We start from the raw sequence: 12,657 nt of genomic DNA, 5'->3' as shown, positions 1-12,657 counted from the left end.
TCCTACTATATAATGTACCGGCGATTAGATTGGCTGATCTTTAAATAGCTCTCTCTTGCAGCAGTCTTCGCTTATGGCCATACCACCCTGGCTATGCCAGATCATGTCTGAGCTCAGAAGCTAAGCAGGTTTGGGCCTGGTTAGTAATTGGATGGGAGACCCCCTGGTAATACCAGTTGCTCTAAGATTTTTGTAAATTTTTCACAAATTATATAATAATCTTGAAAAAAAAAAAGAGTCAATGCCCATTCTTTGAATCTTAGCAGTCATGGACCTGTTTAGTGTCTGGATGGGAGACCGCCTCGGAATACCAGGTGCTCTAATTATTATTGGAAATTCATTACTAATTATATAATAATCTTAAAAAAAAAAAAAAAAAAAAGAGTCAATGCCCGATCTCTTAATCTTAGCAGGTATTGGCCTGGTTAGTGCTTGGATGGGAGACCGCCTGGAAATACCAGGTGCTTTAAGCTTTAGGGTTTTCTTTCCTACTTATATAATGTACGGCGATTAGATTGGCTGATCTTTAAATAGCTCTCTCTTTGCAGCAGTCTTCGCTTATGGCCATACCACCCTGGCTAGCCAGATCTGTCTGAGCTCGGAAGCTAAGCAGGTTTGGCCTGGTTTAGTAATTGGATGGGACCCCCTGGTAATACCAGTTGCTTTAAGATTTTTGTAAATTTTTCACAAATTATATAATAATCTTGAAACAAAAAGAGTCAATGCCCAATCTTTGAATCTAGCAGCATTGACCTGTGTAGTGTTTGGATGGGAGACCCCCTGGTAATACCAGGTGCTCTAATATTATTGGAAATTTTTACTAATTATATAATAATCTTTAAAAAAAAGAGGTCAATGCCCGATCTCTTAATCTTAGCAGGTATTGGCCTGGTTAGTGCTTGGATGGGAGACCGCCTCGGAATACCAGGTGCTGTAAGCTTTTGGATTTTCATTCCTACTTATATAATGTATGGGCGATTTGATTGGCTGATCTTTAAATAGTCTTCTCTTTGCAGTATCCTTCGCTTGCGACCGTAACAACCTGGCTATGCCTGATCTCGTCTGCTCTCGGAAGCTAAGCAGGTTTGGTCCTGTATAATGTACCGGCGATTAGATTGGCTGATCTTTAAATAGCTCTCTCTTTGCAGCAGTCTTCGCTTATGGCCATTCCACCCTGGCTATGCAGATCATGTCTGAGCTCGGAAACTAAGCAGGTTTGGGCCTGGTTAGTAATTGGATGGGAGACCCCCTGGTAATACCAGTTGCTTTAAGATTTTTGGAAATTTTTCACAAATTATATAATAATCTTGCAAGAAAAAAAGAAAGGAGTCAATGCCCCATATCTGAATCTTAGCAGGTATGGGCCTGGTTAGTAATTGGATGGGAGACACCTGGTAATACCAGTTGCTTTAAGATTTTTGGAAATTTTTTCACAAATTATATAATAATCTTGAAAAAAAAAAAAAGTCAATGCCCGATCTCTGAATAATAGCAGGTTTTGCCTGGTTAGTACTTGGATGGGAGACCGCCTGGAAATACCAGTTGCTGTAATATTTTTTGGCAATTTTTACTAATTATATAATAATCTTGCAAAAAAAAAAAAAAAAGAGTCAATGCCCATCTTTGAATCTTAGCAGGTATGGACCTGTTTAGTGTCTGGATGGGAGACCGCCTCGGAATACCAGGTGCTCTAATATTATTGGAAATTTATTACTAATTATATAATAATCTTAAAAAAAAAAAAAAAAAAAAAAAGAGTCAATGCCGATCTCTTAATCTTAGCAGGTATTGGCCTGGTTAGTGCTTGGATGGGAGACCGCCTGGGAATACCAGGTGCTTTAAGCTTTAGGGTTTTCTTTCCTACTTATATAATGTACCGGCGATTAGATTGCTGATCTTTAAATAGCTCTCTCTTTGCAGCAGTCTTCGCTTATGGCCATACCACCCTGGCTATGCCAGATCATGTCTGAGCTCGGAAGCTAAGCAGGTTTGGGCCTGGTTAGTAATTGGATGGGAGACCCCTGGTAATACCAGTTGCTTTAAGATTTTTGTAAATTTTTCACAAATTATATAATAATCTTGAAAAAAAAAAGAGTCATGCCCATTCTTGAATCTTAGCAGTCATTGACCTGTGTAGTGTTTGGATGGGAGACCCCCTGGTAATACCAGGTGCTCTAATATTATTGGAAATTTATTACTAATTATATAATAATCTTAAAAAAAGAGCCAATGCCCGATCTCTTAATCTTAGCAGGTATTGGCCTGGTTAGTGCTTGGATGGGAGACCGCCTCGGAATACCAGGTGCTGTAAGCTTTTGGATTTTCATTCCTACTTATATAATGTATGGGCGATTTGATTGGCTGATCTTTAAATAGTCTTCTCTTTGCAGTATCCTTCGCTTGCGACCGTAACAACCTGGCTATGCCTGATCTCGTCTGCTCTCGGAAGCTAAGCAGGTTTGGTCCTGTATAATGTACCGGCGATTAGATTGGCTGATCTTTAAATAGCTCTCTCTTTGCAGCAGTCTTCGCTTATGGCCATTCCACCCTGGCTATGCCAGATCATGTCTGAGCTCGGAAACTAAGCAGGTTTCGGCCTGGTTAGTAATTGGATGGCAGACCCCCTGGTAATACCAGTTGCTTTAAGATTTTTGGAAATTTTTCACAAATTATATAATAATCTTGCAAGAAAAAAAGAAAGGAGTCAATGCCCCATATCTGAATCTTAGCAGGTATGGGCCTGGTTAGTAATTGGATGGGAGACACCCTGGTAATACCAGTTGCTTTAAGATTTTTGGAAATTTTTCACAATTATATAATAATCTTGAAAAAAAAAAAGTCAATGCCGATCTCTGAATAATAGCAGGTTTTGCCTGGTTAGTACTTGGATGGAAGACGGCCGGAAAATACCAGTTGCTGTAATATTTTTGGCAATTTTTACTAATTACATAATAATCTTGCAACAAAAAAAAAAAAAGAGTAAATGCCCAATCTTTGAATCTTAGGAGGTATGGACCTGTTTAGTGCTTGGATGGGAGACCGCCTCGGAATACCAGTTGCTGTAATATTTTTGGAAATTTGTACTAATTATATAATTATCTTGAAACAAAAAGAGTCAATGCCCAATCTTTGAATCTTAGCAGCTATGGACCTGTTTAGTGTTTGGATGGGAGACCGCCTCGGAAACCAGGTGCTCTAATATTATTGGAAATTCATTACTAATTATATAATAATCTTAAAAAAAAAAAAAAAAAAAAAAAAAGAGTCAATGCCCGATCTCTTAATCTTAGCAGGTATTGGCCTGGTTAGTGCTTGGATGGGAGACCGCCTGGGAATACCAGGTGCTTTAAGCTTTAGGGTTTTCTTTCCTACTTATATAATGTACCGGCGATTAGATTGGCTGATCTTTAAATAGCTCTCTCTTTGCAGCAGTTTCGCTTATGGCCATACCACCCTGGCTATGCCAGATCATGTCTGAGCTCGGAAGCTAAGCAGGTTTGGGCCTGGTTAGTAATTGGATGGGAGACCCCCTGGTAATACCAGTTGCTCTAAGATTTTTGTAAATTTTTCACAAATTATATAATAATCTTGTAAAAAAAAAGAAAGGAGTCAATGCCCCATATCTGATCTTAGCAGGTATGGGCCTGGTTAGTAATTGGATGGGAGACCGCCTGGGAATACCAGGTGCTTTAAGCTTTAGGGTTTTCTTTCCTACTTATATAATGTACCGGCGATTAGATTGGCTGATCTTTAAATAGCTCTCTCTTTGCAGCAGTCTTCGCTTATGGCATACCACCCTGGCTATGCCAGATCATGTCTGAGCTCAGAAGCTAAGCAGGTTTGGGCCTAGTTAGTAATTGGATGGGAGACCCCTGGTAATACCAGTTGCTCTAAGATTTTTGTAAATTTTTCACAAATTATATAATAATCTTGCAAGAAAAAAGAAAAGGAGTCAATGCCCCATATCTGAATCTTAGCAGGTATGGGCCTGGTTAGTAATTGGATGGGAGACCGCCTGGAATACCAGGTGCTTTAAGCTTTAGGGTTTTCTTCCTACTTATATAATGTACCGGCGATTAGATTGGCTGATCTTTAAATAGCTCTCTCTTTGCAGCAGTCTTCGCTTATGGCCATACCACCCTGGCTATGCCAGATCATGTCTGAGCTCAGAAGCTAAGCAGGTTTGGGCCTAGTTAGTAATTGGATGGGAGACCCCCTGGTAATACCAGTTGCTCTAAGATTATTGTAAATTTTTCACAAATTATATAATAATCTTGAAAAAAAAAAAGAGTCAATGCCCATTCTTTGAATCTTAGCAGTCATGGACCTGTTTAGTGTCTGGATGGGAGGACCGCCTCGGAATACCAGGTGCTCTAATATTATTGGAAATTCATTACTAATTATATAATAATCTTAAAAAAAAAATAAAAAAAAAAAAAGAGTTCAATGCCCCGATCTCTTAATCTTAGCAGGTATTGGCCTGGTTAGTGCTTGGATGGGAGACCGCCTGGGAATACCAGGTGCTTTAAGCTTTAGGGTTTTCTTTCCTACTTATATAATGTACCGGCGATTAGATTGGCTGATCTTTAAATAGCTCTCTCTTTGCAGCAGACTTCGCTTATGGCCATACCACCCTGGCTATGCCAGATCATGTCTGAGCTCGGGAGCTAAGCAGGTTTGGGCCTGGTTAGTAATTGGATGGGAGACCCCCTGGTAATACCAGTTGCTTTAAGATTTTTGTAAATTTTTCACAAATTATATAATAATCTTAAAAAAAAAGAGCCAATGGCCCGATCTCTTAATCTTAGCAGGTATTGGCCTGGTTAGTGCTTGGATGGGAGACCGCCTCGGAATACCAGGTGCTGTAAGCTTTTGGATTTTCATTCCTACTTATATAATGTATGGGCGATTTGATTGGCTGATCTTTAAATAGTCTTCTCTTTGCAGTATCCTTCGCTTGCGACCGTAACCAACCTGGCTATGCCTGATCTCGTCTGCTCTCGGAAGCTAAGCAGGTTTGGTCCTGTATAATGTACCGGCGATTAGATTGGCTGATCTTTAAATAGCTCTCTCTTTGCAGCAGTCTTCGCTTATGGCCATTCCACCCTGGCTATGCCAGATCATGTCTGAGCTCGGAAACTAAGCAGGGTTTCGGCCTGGTTAGTAATTGGATGGCAGACCCCCTGGTAATACCAGTTGCTTTAAGATTTTTGGAAATCTTTCACAAATTATATAATAATCTTGCAAGAAAAAAAGAAAGGAGTCAATGCCCCATATCTGAATCTTAGCAGGTATGGGCCTGGTTAGTAATTGGATGGGAGACACCCTGGTAATATCAGTTGCTTTAAGATTTTTGGAAATTTTTCACAAATTATATAATAATCTTGAAAAAAAAAAAAAGTCAATGCCCGATTCTGAATAATAGCAGGTTTTGCCTGGTTAGTACTTGGATGGAAGACGCCGGAAATTACCAGTTGCTGTAATATTTTTGGCAATTTTTACTAATTACATAATAATCTTGCAACAAAAAAAAAAAAAAGAGTAAATGCCCAATCTTTGAATCTTAGGAGGTATGGACCTGTTTAGTGCTTGGATGGGAGACCGCCTCGGAATACCAGTTGCTGTAATATTTTTGGAAATTTGTACTAATTATATAATTAACTTGAAACAAAAAGAGTCAATGCCCAATCTTTGAATCTTAGCTGCTATGGACCTGTTTAGTGTTTGGATGGGAGACCACCTCGGAAAACCAGGTGCTCTAATATTATTGGAAATTCATTACTAATTATATAATAATCTTAAAAAAAAAAAAAAAAAAAAAAAAAAGAGTCAATGCCCGATCTCTTAATCTTAGCAGGTATTGGCCTGGTTAGTGCTTGGATGGAGACCGCCTGGGAATACCAGGTGCTTTAAGCTTTAGGGTTTTCTTTCCTACTTATATAATGTACCGGCGATTAGATTGGCTGATCTTTAAATAGCTCTCTCTTTGCAGCAGTCTTCGCTTATGGCCATACCACCCTGGCTATGCCAGATCATGTCTGAGCTCGGAAGCTAAGCAGGTTTGGGCCTGGTTAGTAATTGGGATGGGAGACCCCCTGGTAATACCAGTTGCTCTAAGATTTTTGTAAATTTTTCACAAATTATATAATAATCTTGTAAGAAAAAAAGAAAGGAGTCAATGCCCCATATCTGAATCTTAGCAGGTATGGGCCTGGTTAGTAATTGGATGGGAGACCGCCTGGGAATACCAGGTGCTTTAAGCTTTAGGGTTTTCTTTCCTACTTATATAATGTACCGGCGATTAGATTGGCTGATCTTTAAATAGCTCTCTCTTTGCAGCAGTCTTCGCTTATGGCCATACCACCCCTGGCTATGCCAGATCATGTCTGAGCTCAGAAGCTAAGCAGGTTTGGGCCTAGTTAGTAATTGGATGGGAGACCCCCTGGTAATACCAGTTGCTCTAAGATTTTTGTAAATTTTTCACAAATTATATAATAATCTTGCAAGAAAAAAAGAAAGGAGTCAATGCCCCATATCTGAATCTTAGCAGGTATGGGCCTGGTTAGTAATTGGATGGGAGACCGCCTGGGAATACCAGGTGCTTTAAGCTTTAGGGTTTTCTTTCCTACTTATATAATGTACCGGCGATTAGATTGGCTGATCTTTAAATAGCTCTCTCTTTGCAGCAGTCTTCGCTTATGGCCATACCACCCTGGCTATGCCAGATCATGTCTGAGCTCAGAAGCTAAGCAGGTTTGGGCCTAGTTATTAATTGGATGGGAGACCCCCTGGTAATACCAGTTGCTCTAAGATTATTGTAAATTTTTTCACAAATTATATAATAATCTTGAAAAAAAAAAAGAGTCAATGCCCATTCTTTGAATCTTAGCAGTCATGGACCTGTTTAGTGTCTGGATGGGAGACCGCCTCGGAATACCAGGTGCTCTAATATTATTGGAAATTCATTACTAATTATATAATAATCTTAAAAAAAAAAAAAAAAAAAAAAAAGAGTCAATGCCCGATCTCTTAATCTTAGCAGGTATTGGCCTGGTTAGTGCTTGGATGGGAGACCGCCTGGGAATACCAGGTGCTTTAAGCTTTAGGGTTTTCTTTCCTACTTATATAATGTACCGGCGATTAGATTGGCTGATCTTTAAATAGCTCTCTCTTTGCAGCAGACTTCGCTTATGGCCATACCACCCTGGCTATGCCAGATCATGTCTGAGCTCGGGAGCTAAGCAGGTTTGGGCCTGGTTAGTAATTGGATGGGAGACCCCCTGGTAATACCAGTTTGCTTTAAGATTTTTGTAAATTTTTTCACAAATTATATAATAATCTTAAAAAAAAAGAGCCAATGCCCGATCTCTTAATCTTAGCAGGTATTGGCCTGGTTAGTGCTTGGATGGGAGACCGCCTCGGAATACCAGGTGCTGTAAGCTTTTGGATTTTCATTCCTACTTATATAATGTATGGGCGATTTGATTGGCTGATCTTTAAATAGTCTTCTCTTTGCAGTATCCTTCGCTTGCGACCGTAACAACCTGGCTATGCCTGATCTCGTCTGCTCTCGGAAGCTAAGCAGGTTTGGTCCTGTATAATGTACCGGCGATTAGATTGGCTGATCTTTAAATAGCTCTCTCTTTGCAGCAGTCTTCGCTTATGGCCATTCCACCCTGGCTATGCCAGATCATGTCTGAGCTCGGAAACTAAGCAGGTTTCGGCCTGGTTAGTAATTGGATGGCAGACCCCCCTGGTAATACCAGTTGCTTTAAGATTTTTGGAAATCTTTCACAAATTATATAATAATCTTGCAAGAAAAAAAGAAAGGAGTCAATGCCCCATATCTGAATCTTAGCAGGTATGGGCCTGGTTAGTAATTGGATGGGAGACACCCTGGTAATATCAGTTGCTTTAAGATTTTGGAAATTTTTCACAAATTATATAATAATCTTGGAAAAAAAAAAAAGTCAATGCCCGATCTCTGAATAATAGCAGGTTTTGCCTGGTTAGTACTTGGATGGAAGACGGCCGGGAAATACCAGTTGCTGTAATATTTTTGGCAATTTTTACTAATTACATAATAATCTTGCAACAAAAAAAAAAAAGAGTAAATGCCCAATCTTTGAATCTTAGGAGGTATGGACCTGTTTAGTGCTTGGATGGGAGACCGCCTCGGAATACCAGTTGCTGTAATATTTTTGGAAATTTGTACTAATTATATAATTATCTTGAAACAAAAAGAGTCAATGCCCAATCTTTGAATCTTAGCTGCTATGGACCTGTTTAGTGTTTGGATGGGAGACCACCTCGGAAACCAGGTGCTCTAATATTATTGGAAATTCATTACTAATTATATAATAATCTTAAAAAAAAAAAAAAAAAAAAAAAAAAGAGTCAATGCCCGATCTCTTAATCTTAGCAGGTATTGGCCTGGTTAGTGCTTGGATGGGAGACCGCCTGGGAATACCAGGTGCTTTAAGCTTTAGGGTTTTCTTTCCTACTTATATAATGTACCGGCGATTAGATTGGCTGATCTTTTAAATAGCTCTCTCTTTGCAGCAGTCTTCGCTTATGGCCATACCACCCTGGCTATGCCAGATCATGTCTGAGCTCGGAAGCTAAGCAGGTTTGGGCCTGGTTAGTAATTGGATGGGAGACCCCCTGGTAATACCAGTTGCCTCTAAGATTTTTGTAAATTTTTCACAAATTATATAATAATCTTGTAAGAAAAAAAGAAAGGAGTCAATGCCCCATATCTGAATCTTAGCAGGTATGGGCCTGGTTAGTAATTGGATGGGAGACCGCCTGGGAATACCAGGTGCTTTAAGCTTTAGGGTTTTCTTTCCTACTTATATAATGTACCGGCGATTAGATTGGCTGATCTTTAAAATAGCTCTCTCTTTTGCCAGCAGTCTTCGCTTATGGCCATACCACCCTGGCTATGCCCAGATCATGTCTGAGCTCAGAAGCTAAGCAGGTTTGGGCCTAGTTTAGTAATTGGATGGGAGAGCCCCTGGTAATACAGTTGCTCTAAGATTTTTGTAAATTTTTCACAATTATATAATAATCTTTGAAAAAAAAAAGAGTCAATGCCCATTCTTTGAAATCTTAGCAGTCATGGACCTGTTTAGTGTCTGGATGGGAGACCGCCTCGGGAATACCAGGTGCTCTAATATTATTGGAAATTCATTACTAATTATATAAATAATCTTAAAAAAAAAAAAAAAAAAAAAAAGAGTCCAATGCCCGATCTCTTAATCTTAGCAGGTATGGCCTGGTTTAGTGCTTGGATGGGAGACCGCCTGGAATACCAGGTGCTTTAAGCTTTAGGTTTTCTTTCCTACTTATATAATGTACCGGCGATTAGATTGGCTGATCTTTAAATAGCTCTCTCTTTGCAGCAGACTTCGCTTATGGGCCATACCACCCTGGCGTATGCCAGATCATGTCTGAGCCTCGGAAGCTAAGCAGGTTTGGGCCTGGGTTAGTAATTGGATGGAGGACCCCCTGGTAATACCAGTTGACTTTAAGATTTTTGCTAAATTTTTCACAAATTATATAATGAATCTTAAAAAAAGAGCCAATGCCCGATCTCTGAATCTTAGCAGGTATTGGCCTGGTTAGTGCTTGGATGGGAGACCGCCTCGGAATACCAGGTGCTGTAAGCTTTTGGATTTTCATTCCTACTTATATAATGTATGGGCGATTTGATTGGCTGATCTTTAAATAGTCTTCTCTTGCAGTATCCTTCGCTTGCGACCGTAACAACCTGGCTATGCCTGATCTCGTCTGCTCTCGGAAGCTAAGCAGTTTGGTCCTGTATAATGTACCGGCGATTAGATTGGCTGATCTTTAAATAGCTCTCTCTTTGCAGCAGTCTTCGCTTATGGCCATACCACCCTGGCTATGCCAGATCATGTCTGAGCTCAGAAGCTAAGCAGGTTTGGGCCTAGTTAGTAATTGGATGGGAGACCCCCTGGTAATACCAGTTTGCTCTAAGATTTTTTGTAAATTTTTCACAAATTATATAATAATCTTGCAAGAAAAAAAGAAAGGAGTCAATGCCCCATATCTGGAATCTTAGCAGGTATGGGCCTCGGTTAGTAATTGGATGGGAGACCGCCTGGGAATACCAGGTGCTTTAAGCTTTAGGGTTTTCTTTCCTACTTATATAATGTACCGGCGATTAGATTGGCCTGATCTTTAAATAGCTCTCTCTTTGCAGCAGTCTTCGCTTATGGCCATACCACCCTGGCTATGCCAGATCATGTCTGAGCTCAGAAGCTAAGCAGGTTTGGGCCTAGTTAGTTAATTGGATGGGAGACCCCCTGGTAATACCAGTTGCTCTAAGATTATTGTAAATTTTTCACAAATTATATAATAATCTTGAAAAAAAAAAAAGAGTCAATGCCCATTCTTTGAATCTTAGCAGTCATGGACCTGTTTAGTGGTCTGGATGGGAGACCGCCTCGGAATACCAGGTGCTCTAATATTATTGGAAATTCATTACTAATTATATAATAATCTTAAAAAAAAAAAAAAAAAAAAAAAAAAGAGTCAATGCCCGATCTCTTAATCTTAGCAGGTATTGGCCTGGTTAGTGCTTGGATGGGAGACCGCCTGGGAATACCAGGTGCTTTAAGCTTTAGGGTTTTCTTTCCTACTTATATAATGTACCGGCGATTAGATTGGCTGATCTTTTAAATAGCTCTCTCTTTGCAGCAGACTTCGCTTATGGCCATACCACCCTGGCTATGCCAGATCATGTCTGAGCTCGGGAGCTAAGCAGGTTTGGGCCTGGTTAGTAATTGGATGGGAGACCCCCTGGTAATACCAGTTGCTTTAAGATTTTTGTAAATTTTTCACAAATTATATAATAATCTTAAAAAAAAAAGAGCCAATGCCCGATCTCTTAATCTTAGCAGGTATTGGCCTGGTTAGTGCTTGGATGGGAGACCGCCTCGGAATACCAGGTGCTGTAAGCTTTTGGATTTTCATTCCTACTTATATAATGTATGGGCGATTTGATTGGCTGATCTTTAAATAGTCTTCTCTTTGCAGTATCCTTCGCTTGCGACCGTAACAACCTGGCTATGCCTGATCTCGTCTGCTCTCGGAAGCTAAGCAGGTTTGGTCCTGTATAATGTACCGGCGATTAGATTGGCTGATCTTTAAATAGCTCTCTCTTTGCAGCAGTCTTCGCTTATGGCCATTCCACCCTGGCTATGCCAGATCATGTCTGAGCTTCGGAAACTAAGCAGGTTTCGGCCTGGTTAGTAATTGGATGGCAGACCCCCTGGTAATACCAGTTGCTTTAAGATTTTTGGAAATCTTTCACAAATTATATAATAATCTTGCAAGAAAAAAAGAAAGGAGTCAATGCCCCATATCTGAATCTTAGCAGGTATGGGCCTGGTTAGTAATTGGATGGGAGACACCCTGGTAATATCAGTTGCTTTAAGATTTTTGGAAATTTTTCACAAATTATATAATAATCTTGAAAAAAAAAAAAAGTCAATGCCCGATCTCTGAATAATAGCAGGTTTTGCCTGGTTAGTACTTGGATGGAAGACGGCCGGGAAATACCAGTTGCTGTAATATTTTTGGCAATTTTTACTAATTACATAATAATCTTGCAACAAAAAAAAAAAAAAGAGTAAATGCCCAATCTTTTGAATCTTAGGAGGTATGGACCTGTTTAGTGCTTGGATGGGAGACCGCCTCGGAATACCAGTTGCTGTAATATTTTTGGAAATTTGTACTAATTATATAATTATCTTGAAACAAAAGGAGTCAATGCCCAATCTTTTGAATTCTTAGCTGCTATGGACCTGTTTAGTGTTTGGATGGGAGACCACCTCGGGAAAACCAGGTGCTCTAAATATTATTGGAAATTCATTACTAATTATATAATAATCTTAAAAAAAAAAAAAAAAAAAAAAAAAGAGTCAATGCCCGATCTCTTAATCTTAGCAGGTATTGGCCTGGTTAGTGCTTGGATGGGAGACCGCCTGGGAATACCAGGTGCTTTAAGCTTTAGGGTTTTCTTTCCTACTTATATAATGTACCGGCGATTAGATTGGCTGATCTTTAAATAGCTCTCTCTTTGCAGCAGTCTTCGCTTATGGCCATACCACCCTGGCTATGCCAGATCATGTCTGAGCTCGGAAGCTAAGCAGGTTTGGGCCTGGTTAGTAATTGGATGGGAGACCCCCTGGTAATACAGTTGCTCTAAGATTTTTGTAAATTTTTCACAAATTATATAATAATCTTGTAAAGAAAAAAAGAAAGGAGTCAATGCCCCATATCTGAATCTTAGCAGGTATGGGCCTGGTTAGTAATTGGATGGGAGACCGCCTGGGAATACCAGGTGCTTTAAGCTTTAGGGTTTTCTTTCCTACTTATATAATGTACCGCGATTAGATTGGCTGATCTTTAAATAGCTCTCTCTTTGCAGCAGTCCTTCGCTTATGGCATACCACCCTGGCTATGCCAGATCATGTCTGAGCTCAGAAGCTAAGCAAGGTTTGGGCCTAGTTAGTAATTGGATGGGAGAGCCCCTGGTAATACCAGTTGCCTCTAAGATTTTTGTAAATTTTTCACAAATTATATAATAATCTTGCAAGAAAAAAAAGAAAGGAGTCAATGCCCCAT

The 12,657-nt window shown here is 39.8% G+C and overlaps 11 pseudogenes; all 11 read left to right on the top strand.

The window, feature by feature from the left end:
* The first annotated feature begins 69 nt into the window (after nucleotides 1–69).
* On the top strand, nucleotides 70–188 carry LOC113102909 (uncharacterized; annotated as a pseudogene).
* A 1,740-nt stretch (nucleotides 189–1,928) lies between these two features.
* Nucleotides 1,929–2,046, top strand: LOC113102904 (uncharacterized; annotated as a pseudogene).
* Nucleotides 2,047–3,436: 1,390 nt separating this feature from the next.
* Nucleotides 3,437–3,555, top strand: LOC113102902 (uncharacterized; annotated as a pseudogene).
* A 567-nt stretch (nucleotides 3,556–4,122) lies between these two features.
* LOC113102903 (uncharacterized) lies at nucleotides 4,123–4,241 on the top strand (annotated as a pseudogene).
* Nucleotides 4,242–4,616: 375 nt separating this feature from the next.
* LOC113102912 (uncharacterized) lies at nucleotides 4,617–4,735 on the top strand (annotated as a pseudogene).
* A 1,265-nt stretch (nucleotides 4,736–6,000) lies between these two features.
* Nucleotides 6,001–6,120, top strand: LOC113102908 (uncharacterized; annotated as a pseudogene).
* A 1,066-nt stretch (nucleotides 6,121–7,186) lies between these two features.
* Nucleotides 7,187–7,306, top strand: LOC113102913 (uncharacterized; annotated as a pseudogene).
* A 1,264-nt stretch (nucleotides 7,307–8,570) lies between these two features.
* LOC113102906 (uncharacterized) lies at nucleotides 8,571–8,690 on the top strand (annotated as a pseudogene).
* Nucleotides 8,691–9,885: 1,195 nt separating this feature from the next.
* Nucleotides 9,886–10,005, top strand: LOC113102907 (uncharacterized; annotated as a pseudogene).
* A 728-nt stretch (nucleotides 10,006–10,733) lies between these two features.
* LOC113102910 (uncharacterized) lies at nucleotides 10,734–10,852 on the top strand (annotated as a pseudogene).
* A 1,271-nt stretch (nucleotides 10,853–12,123) lies between these two features.
* Nucleotides 12,124–12,241, top strand: LOC113102905 (uncharacterized; annotated as a pseudogene).
* Nucleotides 12,242–12,657: the final 416 nt, after the last annotated feature.

Source organism: Carassius auratus, unplaced genomic scaffold (genome assembly GCF_003368295.1).
Source record: "Carassius auratus strain Wakin unplaced genomic scaffold, ASM336829v1 scaf_tig00217768, whole genome shotgun sequence".
Taxonomy (NCBI): domain Eukaryota; kingdom Metazoa; phylum Chordata; class Actinopteri; order Cypriniformes; family Cyprinidae; genus Carassius; species Carassius auratus.
Note: the sequence above shows the minus strand (reverse complement) of the source record. Positions and strands in the feature narration are given on the sequence as shown.